This window comes from Physeter macrocephalus, chromosome 1 (assembly GCF_002837175.3).
Source record: "Physeter macrocephalus isolate SW-GA chromosome 1, ASM283717v5, whole genome shotgun sequence".
NCBI lineage: Eukaryota > Metazoa > Chordata > Mammalia > Artiodactyla > Physeteridae > Physeter > Physeter macrocephalus.
The window spans coordinates 38869640-38881445 of NC_041214.2; the positions used below are offsets into that span (position 1 = coordinate 38869640).

Sequence of the window (11806 nt, forward strand, 5' to 3'; positions counted from 1 at the left end):
ATATGTCCTGCCACACCCTTCTGGCTTGCAGAGTTTCTGCTGAAAGATCAGCTGTTAACCTTGTGGGGATTCCCTTGTATGTTATTTGTTGCTTTTGCCTTGCTGCTTTTAATATTTTTTCTTTGTATTTAATTTTTGATTATTTGATTAATATGTGTCTTGGCATGTTTCTCCTTTGATTTATCCTGTATGGAACTTCTGCGCTTCATGGACTTGATTGACTATTTCCTTTCCCATATTAGGGAAGTTTTCAACTATATTCTCTTCAAATATTTTCTCAGTCCCCTTCTTTTTCTCTTCTTCTTCTAGCACCCCTATAATTTGAATGTTGATGTGTTTAATGGTGTCCCAGAGGTCTCTGAGACTGTCCTCAATTCTTTTCATTCTTTTTTCTTTATTCTGCTCTGCAATAGTTATTTCCACTATTTTATCTTCCAGGTCACTTATCCGTTCTTCTGCCTCAGTTATTCTGCTATTGAATCCTTATTTGCCGTGTACTTCTCTGTCTTCTCATTTTGCTTAACTTATTGTGTTTAGGGTCTCCTTTTCACAGGCTGCAGGTTTGCAGTTCCTGTTGTTTTTGGTGTCTGCCCCCAGTGGGTAAGGTTGGTTCAGTGAGTTGTGTAAGCTTCCTGGTGGAGGGGACTGGTGCATATGTTCTGGTGGATGAGGCTAGATCTTGTCTTTTTGTTGGGCAGGACTGCATCTGGTGGTGTGTTTCGGGGTGTCTGTGAACTTATTATGATTTTAGGCAGCCTCTCTGCTAATGGGTGGGGTTGTGTTCCTGACTTGCTAGTTGTTTGACATGGGGTGTCCAGCACTGGAGCTTCACGGTCGTTGAGTGGAGCTGGGTCTTAGCGTCGAGACAGAGATCCCTGGGAGAGCTCTCACTGATTGATATTACATGGGGCCGGGAGGTCTCTGGTGGATGAATGTCCTGAACTCAGCTCTCCCACCTCAGGGGCTCAGGCCTGACACCCGGCCAGAGCACCAAGACCCTGTCAGCCACACGGCTCCCAAGTCTACAGTTGCTCCCAAAGTCCACCGTCTCAATTTTGGGATGATTTGCTGTCTATTCAGGTATTCCACAGATGCAGGGTACGTCAAGTTGATTGTGGAGATTTAATCCACTGCTCCTGAGGCTGCCTGGAGAGATTTCCCTTTCTCTTCTTTGTTCGCACAGCTCCTGGGGTTCAGCTTTGGATTTGGCCCCGCCTTTGCATGTTAAGTCACCCTCTTTTGTCTGTTCTTCACCCAGACAGGTGGGGGTTAAAGGAGCGGCTGATTAGGGGACTCTGGCTCACTCAGGCCGGGGGGGGGGGGGGGGGGGGAGGGAGCGGTATGGAATGCAGGATGAGCCTGTGGCGGCAGAGGTCGGTGTGATGTTGCAACAGCCTGAGCTGCACCATGTGTTCTCCCAGGGAAGTGTCCCTGCATCACGGGACCCTGGCAGTGGCGGGCTGCACAGACTCCCAGGAGGGGAGGTGTGGAGAGTGACCTGTGCTCGCACACAGGTTTCTTGTTGGCTGCAGCAGCAGCCTTAGTGAAAAACATTATTTTGAGTTTTGTAAAAATAAAATATTAATCTATATTTTTGGTATCTATTATATTTATAACTATGTAAGAATTGAATTGACCTGCAGTTAACTATTCCTTTGCTCTTCACAGTGTGGTGCATGGACTGGAAGCATCAGCATCACTTGGGCGCTTGTGAGAAATGCAGAATCTCAGGCTCTGCTCCAGATCTACAGAATCAGAATCTGTATGCAGACAAGATCCTCAGATGTTTTGTATCTTCATTAATGTTTAAGAAACACTGAATTACTTGACATATGTTTTATAGATATTCAATTAAACGTGTATTGATTTTGATTATATAATTTTCTGTTTTGCATTTTGGAGTCATTACATGTTTTTATAAGCTCTCAAAAATTTTCATAGGATTTTAAGACATTCCCAGGTCCTAGCCACCATGCCTAGAGAGCCTAGGGGATGAATTTGGTAAATCCTGCACATAGTCACATCCCCTTTGGCTCCAATCTCTGGTTTCCTGTCACAGTTAACAATTCTTCAGGTCATCTACCTGGTTCCCATACGAGGTCTTCCCTGAGATCTGTCTATGATGATACCCATGGCTCTCAGGGCCACTGTCCATGGCTGAGGGACCCCAGTCCTCAAGGCAGGATTCAGGGATACCACATCCCAGGCCTGGTTTGGCTGGCCAGGGAGACAAAATCAACCTTGTCTTTTCCAATTACTACTCCTACTGAAGAAGTAACCTAGCCCCATTTTAAAGTACAGTATACATGTAGAAAAGTACACATACCAATTTACAGCTCAATACATTTTCATGCACTAAACATTCTCCCAAAACCAACCCACAGATCAAGGAATAGAACATTACCAACACCCAGGAAACCCTTCTAGTCACTGCTGTTCCTTCTCCTCCAAAGTTAACCACTGTTTGGACTAATAACATAGGTTAGTTTTTAAACGATTTTTATTCTTTATATAAACAGAATGATACAGCATATTCTCTTTTGTCTACCTTCTCTCACTCAACTTTACATTTCTGAGATTCATCCATATTGTTGTGTGTAATTGTAGTTTGTGTTCTCACTGCTGTATAGTGTTCAACGGTCTGAATTCAGTACAATTAAAAAAATCATGATATCATTGATGGGTATTTGGGCAGTTTCCAGTTTGCAGCTAGGCACATCTTAGTACTTTTCGGAGGGGAAACATACATACACCACGCTTCTGTGGGAATTATCTGGGAGTGGAATTGCTGGGTCACAGGGTATATCTTTGTTTAGCTCTAGTGATACTGCCAAACAGTTTCCCAAACTCTTAACCCTATTCTTCATCTAAAAATGAATTGTCCTGCCCGCATTCTATCCCTTCTTAGAGTTGTGACAAATTTCAAACATGACATCTTTCTCAACTGCAAGACTTATAAATTTCTACCAAAACATTGGTGCTAATATTTCAAAATAAATAAATGCATCCATGAAATCCTCAGCAGTGGCAGAGGGAAAATGCAAAGAATCCGGATGACGGCTATAACGCCAAGATGTGAAGAGTTTTTCTTTGTTGCTGAGAGGGTTGGGAGCCGTTTTGCAAAAGCTGCTGCCAATCACGCTTGCTGATCTTTGCAGGGCTAATTAACAGCACTCGGGCAAGCAAGGGGGACGGGTGGGCGCCTGCATGGTGATGTGAATTGAGCCATCCCAGGGCTTATGGCTAATTATAAGCACAAAGAGCACTTAAAGGCTGTGATTTGAAGGAAAAAAAAAAATCCCTGAACAAAACCAAGAAAACCTCTTTGGAATTCTAATGCCAGCATGCTGTGATTGCATGGCTTGAGGGCAAGGGTGCCGGCTAAAATCTACCATGGACTAAATCACACAGCACCCTATGTCACACAGCCACACTCCCAAACATGCGCAGGGGAAGGGCTTCCTTTGTGCCATGCGGGAGTTGGGGGAAGTGTGTCAATTCCATTTCCAGGGCGTCCCAGCCCTAGCATTGTAAACCTGTTTACACCAAGCATGGAGAAGCAGACTGGGGTAATCCAGGGCCCTGCAGGGGTGGGTGCGGTGGGGTTATCTGTGCAAGCTTTGATCCTCATTAGCTACAAACCACAAATAATCCATAAAGTATGCAAATCAGATCCCAATGAATAGCACTTATTAGCATTTCCTGGAACTGACCAAGGAGAAGCTGTGAATGTTTGCCAAGGAGGAAAGCAATTCTTGTGCACCTCATTGCAAAAGCTTGTCTGATCAGGCAAAAAACCCTGGGCTTTTTGGGAGGGAAGAATAAAGCTGAAACTGAAAGGCAGCTTTGGTGCCCTCAGATCATCTGGAAGAGTGTCCTCACAGTTCAGGCATGTGGTGTGATTTGACGTGAAATGGAGGAATCAGATAGGAATGAGTTTCTCGTGCTTCCCCGTCCCTTGGGGCACTGCCTGTTTCAGGCCCTAATAACCTCTGCATATACCCACACACATCTTCCTAGCAGCCTCTGAGCAGAGACCAGGACAACCAAGGGCCCCAAAAACTTGAAGAAAAGGGCTAGGGTGGGGGGAGGGGGTAAAAGACAAAGAACTTTTACTTAAAAGGATGGTGGAAAGCTGTGAGCAGGGGATCTTGATCTTACCTGATCCTCGATCCTTTGGGCAATTTAGTGAAGCCTCTGGACTCCTTTGCAGAAGAGATTTTGAAATGCATAAAATATAACACATAGTACATTAGGAATTTGGGATTAGCAAATACAAACTACTATATATAAAATCGATACACAATAAGGTCCTACTGTATAGCACAGGGAACTGTATTCAAAATCCTGTAATAAAACATAATGGAAAAAGTTATGAAAAAGAATATATACACATGTTATGTATATATAACTGAATCACTTTGATGTACAACAGAAACTAACACAACATTGTAAATCAGCTATACTCCAATAAAAATAAATAAATAAAACACATAGTATTGTATTAAAGTATGTATAACTATCAAAATATTTAAAATGTAATATGGTACCAAATGTGCTTTTCATTAACACATGAAATATTGAGATCCAGTAGCAGATCCACTGACTACAACAGTTTTAAAGCAATGATGAGCATAGCAATATTTTAAGATATCTACCACATAATTGTAATATAGCATAAAAATATCTGTGATTTCACTTAGTGACAGTCACAGGTGCTGCTAACATCCCTATAGTGCAGGGGTCCCCAACCCCTGGGCCACAGGCCTCACAGCAGGAGGTGAGCAGCAGGCGAGTGAGCAAAGCTTCATCTGTATTTATAGCCGCTCCCCATCGCTCACATTACTGCCTGAGCTCCACCTCCTCTCAGATCAGTGGTGGCATGAGATTCTCATAGGAGAACCAACCCTACCGTGAACTGCACATGTGAGGGATCTAGGTTGCACACGCTTTATGAGAATCTAATGCCTGATGATCTGAGGTGGAGCTGAAGCGGGGAATGCTAGTGCTGGGGAGCGGCTGCAAATACAGATTATCATTAGCAGAGAGGTTTGACTGTACAGAGACCATAATAAATCTATTGCTTGTAGACTCATATCAAAACCCTATCAGTGAGTGGCAAGTGAAAACAAGCTCAGGGCTCCCACTGATTCTGCATTATGGTGAGTTGTAGAATTATTTCATTATGTATTACAGTGTAATGATAATAGGAATAAAGTGCACAATAAATGTAATGCACTTGAATCATCCTGAAACTATCTGTGGAAAAATTGTCTTCCATGAAACCGGTCCCTGGTGCCAAAAATGTTGGGGACCACTGCTATAGTGTGTAACTTACATCCAGAATGGAAGGAAATGTGAAATTTCAGTTACAGATTATTAAAGATAAAGATGTACTTTTTTCCCATCCAACTTTACAAACTTTCTGAATTCTATCCATAGACTCAAGATTAAGAACCTCCATGGCATCAACTGAATTTTAAAAGATATATTCAAGGTTATTAATAAATGTTTCCCTTGCTTCAAAAGACTTAACAACAATTTAAAATAATTTTTAGGAAAAAATTATTCTTATGGACATCGACATTGAAAAGACTGATACAGCTATTGCCTCCCTGAACGTGCAGCTTGCCAGCAACAGAAACCAATGCTGAGCCCCTGATATGGCACTGCTCCTCCAGGAGACCAACTTGTCCTCACAACAATAGATCGTATTCTGGGTATGGGTCTGTCTTTCATGCCTACAGAGCCTCATGGAGCACCATTTTCCAGGAGTATCTTTTTTTTTTTTTAATCATTGGTGTTGTGTTTGCCACATAATATTATCCTCTATGCCATCAAGAGCTTTGGTGGCACAACATTTCTTAAAATGAATCCATAAAAAATCCAAAAGCCATTGGGGCTGTGCTCTTTTTAAGCTGAATTGTCCATTAGGTAGGGCCAGCATTCTGGGGTGGAAGGGATGGTGTCACACACCAATTCTCCCTCAGTAAGGAAGCCCTTATTCCCTCAGCTGCTAGGAGTGCTGCTGGCAGACAGCCCTGACCTGTTAGTCCCTGTTGAGGATTGCCTCGTTTGAAGAGGGCCCCCTCACCCAAGGTTCTGCCTCCTTCTAAAAGCTGGCTGACAGAGGGGTGGAAAGCCTTGGCCTCTGCCACAACTTGGAACTACTGTAAAGGATCATCTCAGCTTCAGAACTCCCCCTGGGTTGGGCTGAAGGCTTCATTGTGACTACATCACAGCCCAGTTTTCCTCTCTACCCAGTTCTCTTCCCTTCCATAGGTTTGACCCAAGGACTTTTCTTAATAAATCTTCTGCATGGTTATCTCCATGTCAGAGCCTGCTTCCTGGTGACCCGGACTGACAACACGTACTTTTGGATCATGTTTGGCTCATAATTGATGGCTTCTCTCACCCACAACAACTTTACTCCAAAAGGTGGTCACTGCTTTTCTATTACTCTGACACTTTTTTCCAATCTGTGACAGCCATCAATCTGTGAGTTTTGAAGCTGGTACTTTTGATTTTCACACATAAATGACAGCTATGTGATGACTACAAACTGGCCACTGAAAGCGACTGTAAGAGGTCATTGACTGTGACTCTCATCCCATCCCAGAGATATTAAATGTGAAGAAAATTTTTCTCTACCAAGGTTGCCTTTCCCATTTTCCTGAGTTTCTTTTGGGTTTAAAAGGCTCAGATGACCTCATGGATTTGGCTTTTACTGCACAGCCTTGTCCTGCTTGGTCTTTGGTGGTGGCCAAGGAAACCAAGGATCACAGCTAGTCTGTTTTCTTGCCCTGATCTGTGCCAGAGGGTCCTGGGGAGCCTTGGGCCTCACCTCAGCTCTGGCAGTTCTCCTGACATCTGGCTGTGGCTTTGGAGCATCCAGCCTTTGATTGTCTAATACAGGTCCCTGTACCCCTAGCCCTAGTGAACTATCCAACCAGCCTTCTTCACTGTCATTGGAGGCCCACCGGGGTCCTTGCTTTGTCTAAGTCAGCCCTGCCACCTTATCTACTCCATGGTGGTCACCCCATGTTGGCAGAACACTTGGAGAGTTCCTTCCTCCTAGGGCTCCAGGGGAGAAGCAGGCTTTCTTCAGACCCTCAAACCTAAGTCTTGGCTTTCCCTTTTCAGTGTTTCAACATTAGAAGGAGGCAGGACCAGGGCCCCACTCAGCAATACTCACCTGTATCTCACTTTCTTACTTGTCTCAATCCTTCTCCATCCTACCTCATATGCTTATCTGTTTGAGTATAAAAGACTGGTTTTCTATCATTTCTTGTGTCTTCTCAAGTCTAGGATCCATAGTATGAATCTGTATAGTTAGCTAGTCCTCCAGAATTGGATCTTGATATTTAAGCCCTAGTTTCTGGAATTGTGAGCAACCTAACTTCCTTCCTTCCTCTTCCTCCTTGTCTTCCTCCTTCTCCTTCTTCTAAAAGCTCAACAAAGCCTGGCCCTTGCAATAAAAAAAAAAAAAAAAAAAAAAACAAAACAAACAAAAAAGCCCACACTTTGCTGTGAGTTAAAAATTCCCTTTGGTAATTCAGTGGACTTACTTGAATTAGGTTGTATCAAAATATTTTCCCAACTACAGATATGTGTCACACTTCATTCCCTGAAGAGAAACTATCCTCTGTTCTAAGCCCATGGAACATTTGCTAAGAGTGTCACCTATTAGGCCACAAGAAAAATTTTAACATATTCCAAAGGGAAGAAATCATGTAGGCTACAATACAGAGAAACTAAATGTTAGCACCAAAACCTTAAAAAGAAAGAAAAAACTCCACCACACTCCTACATAACTTTTGGATCAAAGAGAAATCAAAACTGCAATTACATATTATTTAGAAAACAATGATAACGAGAACACTACATAAGTGAGAAGTCAAGGTTGCACACATAGAACAATTAGGAGCTTTAAATAAGAAAAAAGAATATAAATAAACTGTTCAACTAGAAGTTAAAAAGAGAGCCAAGAAAATATGACTAAGAAAAGAAGGAAGAAGGAATTGATCAAGGTTAAAACAGAATAGTTTTAGAAAAGAGAAAATTAGTAAGTTTGCTAAGTAAATCAGAGATATTTGTTTAAAACCCAAGAAAAAAGAAAAAAACTTTTTGCAAAGATAATCAAGAAATAAAAGGAAAAAACAAACAGTATGGAATGAAGAAAGGAATATAACCATAGATAAAGGGCAGATTTACAGGTTTTATAGGTAGATTGTTATTATATTTAATTTGTTTATTTTGTTTATTTATTTTTGGCTACATAGGGTCTTCCTTGCTGTGCGTGGGCTTTCTCTAGTTGCAGTGAGAGGAGGCTACTCTTCATTGTGGTGCACAGGCTTCTCATTGCGGTGGCTTCTCTTGTTGTGGAGCACGGGCTCTAGGCACATGGGCTTCAGTAGATGTGGCACGCGGGCTCAGTAGTTGTGGCTCACGGGCTCTAGAGCGCAGGTTCAGTAGTTGTGGCGCATGGGCTTAGTTGCTCCGCGATATGTGGGATCTTCCCGGACCAGGGCTCAAACCCGTGTCCCCTCCATTGGCAGGCAGATTCTTAACAACTGTGCCACTAGGGAAACCCTTATATGTAGATTATTATGTTGAACTCTGAGCTAAGAGCTGTAAAATCTGGGTAAAATGAATGATTTTCTAATAACACATAAATGATCAAAATTTATCAAGAATGAAGAAAGTATAAATATGCCCATGAATTTAGAAGAAAATTTAAAACTTGTCAAAGCACTCCCAGAATGTGCTTAGATTTTATAAGCTAATTCAGTTAGAACTCCATGGGTCACATAACTACTCTGGGATTTAGACTGTTCCAGAGCATAGAAAAACATGGAACATATTTCACTCAATTTTGCTAGACTAACATAATCTTGATATCAAAACTTGTAGCAGAAATCTAATGCAATCTCAGATATAATATAGTCCCAAGATTCCAGAAAAAAACAGTAACAAATCAAACTCAATAGAACATCAGAAGTGGGACTTCTCTGGTGATCCAGTGGTTGAGACTCTGTGCTTCCACTGCAGAGGGCACAGGTTCGATCCTTGGTCAGGGAACTAAGATCCCACATGACGCATGGTATGGCCAGAAAGAAAAAGAAAAAAAAAAAGACAATAGTACATCCGAAGAACAATAAAATAGAAGTAAAGTTTTTTCCTAAGAATGCAAATGTAGTTCAATAATGAAAAAAATCTCAAACATTATTGTGGGAAGGATAAGCTGATACAGCTTTTTGGAAGGGTGACTTGGTAGAATATATTAAATTTAGAAATGCATCTAGTCTATGACTTATCAATACCATTTATAGTTATCTATGTCCTAAAGAAATATTCTCATACAGGCACAAGGATGTCTGCAAGAAGGTTTACTGTAGCAGAGTTACTTTACAAAAAAAAAAAAGGGGGAGAGAGAGAGAGAGAGAAACAACTTAAATATTCATCAGTAAGGGAATGACTAAATCAGAATGTTACTTCCATACTAAAGAAAAAGAGGCAGCTATTAGAAAAGAATATGTTAGGAGAAAGGGGGGAGGATAAATTAGGAATTTGGGATTAACCTATACACACTACTATAAATAAAACAGATAAACAACAAGGACCTACTGTACAGCACAGGGAACTATACTCAATATCTTGTAATAACCTATAACGGAAAAGAATCAGAAACTATATATAAATATAACGGAATCACTTTGCTGTACATCTGAAACTAACACAACATGGTAAATTAACTATATTTCAAAATTAAAAAAAAAGTGTGTTACTCTATATGTACTAAAACAGAAAAATCTTTGGCACATTAAGTAAAAAAACGAAACAAAACAAAACAAATTTGTGGGTTAAATCATATTATATAATGATCCTATTCATACTAAAAAACAGAACTATACACTTATGTATCTACACATACATATGTAAATTAATATAAAAAGATCTTTCTACAGAAGATAAAGAGGTTATAATTTGGGGGATGAAACGGGGTCAATGGAGATGATATTAAGGGCCAAAAAAATGGAACTTTTGTCTTTTCTGTATAGTTCTGTAAGATTTAACATTTTTACAATGAAAATATCATCAAATATTACCTGAGTAACTGAAATAATAAGAACTACAATCCTGCAGCCTGTGGAACAAAAACCACTTTCACAGAAAGAAAGATGAAAGATGAAAAAGCCGAGGGCTAGGTACCCAATGAAGGAACAAGATAAAACCCAAGAAAAATAACTAAATGAAGTGGAGATAGGAAACCTTCCAGAAAAAGAATTCAGAATAATGAGAGTGAAGATGATCCAGGAACTCAGAAGAAGAATGGAGGCAAAGATCTAGAAGATGCAAGAAATGTTCAACAAAGACCTAGAAGAATTAAAGAACAAACAAACAGAGATGAACAATACAATAACTGAAAAGAAATGAAGACAGCCTAAGAGACCTCTGGGACAACATTAAATGCAATAACACTTGAATGATAGGGGTCCCAGAAGGAGAAGAGAGAGAGAAAGGACTTAAGAAAATATTTGAAGAGATTATAGTCAAAAACTTCCCTAACATGGGAAAGGAAGTAGCCACCCAAGTCCAAGAAGCACAGAGAATTCCATACATGATAAACCCAAGGAGAAACACGCCGAGACACATAGTAATAAAATTGGCAAAAATTAAAGACAAAGAAAAATTATTGAAAGCAGCAAGGGAAAATGACAAATAACATACAAGGGAACTCTACAAGCCAGAAGGGAGTGGCAGGACATATTTAAACTGATGAAAGGGAAGAAAACACAAGAGAAGAAAAGGACCTACAAAAACAAACCCAAACAATTAAGAAAATGATAATAGGAACACACATATTGATAATTACCTTAAAAGTAGAAGAAGACATAACAATTACAAATATATATGCACCCAACATAGGAGCACCTCAATATCTAAGGCAACTGCTAACTGCTATAAAAGAGGAAATCGACAGTAACACAATAATAGTGGGGGACTTTAACACCTTATGTACACCAATGGACAGATAATCCAAACAGAAAATTAATAAGGAAACACAAGCTTTAAATGACACAAAAGACCAGATAGATTTAATTGATATTTATAGGACATTCCAGCCAAAAATAGCAGATTACACATTCTTCTCAAGGGCGCATGGAACATTCTGCAGGATAGATCACATCTTGGGTCACAAATCAAGCCTCAGTAAATTTAAGAAAATTGAAATCATATCAAGCATCTTTTCTGACCACAATGCTATGAGATTAGAAATCAATTACAGTGAAAAAAACGTAAAAAACACAAACACATGGAAGATAAACAGTACATTACTAAATAACCAAGAGATCACTGAAGAAATCAAAGAGGAAATCAAAAAATACCTAGAGACAAATGAGGATGAAAACACGATGATCCAAAACGTATGGGAAGATGTGGCACATATATACAATAGAATATTACTCAGCCATAAAAAGAAATGAAACTGAGTTATTTATAGTGAGGTGGATGGACCTGGAGTCTGTCATAGAGTGAAGTAAGTCAGAAGGAGAAAAACAAATACCGTATGCTAACACATATATATGGAATCTAAGCAAAATAAAATGTCATGAAGAGACTAGGGGTAGGATGGGAATAAAACACAGACCTACTAGAGCATGGACTTGAGGATATGGGGAGGGGAAAGTGTAAGCTGTGATGAAGTGAGAGAGTGGCATGGACATATATACACTACAAAACGTAGGGTGGATAGCTAGTGGGAAGCAGCAGCATGGCACAGGGAGATCAGCTAGGTGGTTTG

At 40.3% G+C, this 11806-nt stretch overlaps 1 long non-coding RNA gene across 7 annotated transcripts in view; it reads right to left on the reverse strand.

Annotated features, from left to right (window-relative positions):
• LOC129392857 (uncharacterized) overlaps positions 1-11806 on the reverse strand; it is a 41746-nt gene that overhangs the window by 11977 nt on the left and 17963 nt on the right. For all 7 annotated transcript variants that reach the window (XR_008619544.1, XR_008619536.1, XR_008619546.1 and 4 more), the window contains exon 3: positions 4162-4205. This is a non-coding gene — a long non-coding RNA (uncharacterized lncRNA). The remainder of the gene's footprint in view (positions 1-4161; positions 4206-11806) is intronic.